The sequence below is a fragment of the Corvus kubaryi genome, unplaced genomic scaffold (assembly GCF_017639235.1).
Source record: "Corvus kubaryi isolate FWS band 111438036 unplaced genomic scaffold, C.kubaryi_AGA036_p1.0 37334, whole genome shotgun sequence".
In the NCBI taxonomy this organism is placed as follows: Eukaryota; Metazoa; Chordata; class Aves; order Passeriformes; family Corvidae; genus Corvus; species Corvus kubaryi.
Genome location: NW_024581108.1, coordinates 10,725,826 through 10,727,951, shown reverse-complemented (window position 1 = coordinate 10,727,951; position 2,126 = coordinate 10,725,826).

Genomic DNA, 2,126 nt, shown 5'->3' with positions numbered 1-2,126 from the left:
TGAACGACAGAATAGGCCAATTGACAGTAAAAGGCAAATGTACTAAGTTTGGAGTAATGACATTTCTTATGTGACCTGTCCCGCATTCCTCTGGAGTCAATGGAGAAGAGGCAACAGTGAAATCAAAGCATGTCAAAAACTTGCAGTCATACAGATGGTTGAATCCAGTTACTATTGCCTACCATTTTAGTAAAATAAATACTCCAAAGTTACTTCAGATTTCGCCAGCCTAGATGGTCTTTAAATAATGCAGGAATTCACAAATAAATTACACTTTTCTGCAGGCAGCAGATTTTTTCCACTAGCAAAGGTATTTGGAGCCCCAGTTGTGTGTTTACTATCAAAGATGTATTTTTGGGCCTTCTTCCACCACAACTGCACTAAGCCTCCATCCCCAAACCCATCAGCTATATTTATCCATGGACCATGTTTTCTACTGCAGTATCAGTGACCTTGCCTGTAATTATTCTTCACAGGGGAAGCTTAGCTCAGTCCTCCAAGTACTGCAGTAACTCTGAACAAAAATAACCCAAAAGTCCACAACAGGAAACATTAACAATGGCAGGATTACTGGTCATCGTGTCACCATAAAATAAACGAGCAACTGAGAGGGAGTTTAGGGAAAAGCAGCACCACAATTAAGTAACAGGAGGGACTGACTTATGAGGAAAGATTAAATGAGCTAAGCGATGATGAAAGGGTGAACAGAACAACTGCCTGCAAATGTTTGAAAGAAGAAACCATCCAGGACAGGGAGGGATTCTCTAAGTTGCTGCCAGGAGTTAAGAGTAATGGAAAGAAACCAATAAAATGAACACAGCAGTCACCATGACTATTTCTTCAGCTCAGAAAAAGAAACCCAGTGGTTTTGTCCATGTGGAAACCTTGCTCATTTGTCCTGTTGTATTCCTTAGCCGTATCCCACAAAGCATGGGGGAAACACTTAAAATTATGTAATGGTGCAATATTGCTGAAATGTTTTAGGCTGGCAGCTCTGAAGGACTGTGAGGAAGCTGTGCTGGCAACCTCTTCCAGCTCCTGTCAGACTCAGACCCTCATTTCTTGAGGTGCCTCAGAAAGCCTTGAGGTTTCAGCTGAGAAAAGCAGCTCTGCACAGCAAAGCACTTAAGCAAATGCTTCAGGCAAACGATGAACCGAACTCCCACAGCTATAAATTGCATCCATGATTCCCAAATGAGGAACCTGAGTCTGCCCTCAGCAGTCCCTGAAGCAGACAAAGTCAGAATTACCCACAGCTATCCCTGGCAGACCTTTGGTTCACATCCCAATGTAGTTAATATTCTTGCAGCAAAACAGCTGTGAGGCATCATGTTGTGTTTGTTTTCATTAACTCCTCCCCAGTGGGCTTATATATTTGTGTTTCCTTGTTTACATACTTGTACTGTCCCTAGGGCGATGCACACACTACCCCTAAGGTTAGGGGCAAGTTATTGGAGGGCAAGTACCTCCCTCTGATGCAGAATTTGTCTTGTCTCTTCGTTCTGCCAGAGATGTAAATCTTTCTGGAAATGTTAGACAAAAGTCCCTTTAAACATGTGGTTTCTTTCAGCAGCGGTTTTCAGACTTCGCTTTTTGAATTGCTGGGCCAGAAGTTTGTGTTTCCAATTGTCACTCTCTGAGACACTTTTCCATTGTTAATGGAGTCCCAGGCGCTTTACAGCCTGGTCTCTTTATAGTCGTTCCACGGCCCTGCGTGTTGAGGTCCAGATCTTTCCATCACAATTTCTGCTGTCATCTTCCCGACGCGGCGCGAAGCCTCCCGCCCGCCCACCCGCGCGGGGACAGCGACTGCGGCTCCCTCCGCCCGCTGCTGCTTCCCACGGCACCGACCGCGCTCCGTGTGGGCCATGGAGCAGCCCCAGCCCGGCCCGTCCGTGCCGCGGCCGCTCCGCCAGCCCCCGCCTCGCCGCTCCTTCGGCCGGGGATGCCGCGGGCGCGCCGGAGGTCGCGGCTCCTGGGTACCGCTACCGGCGCCTCCGGGGCAGCGGGCGGAGCGCGGCCATCCCGCCCGCAGCCGCCGCCGGGCCCGCGGGGGCTGCCGGGCACAGCCCGACCGGCACCCCCCAGCACCCTCCGCGTGCGTCAGACCGGAGACGTGGCCCCGC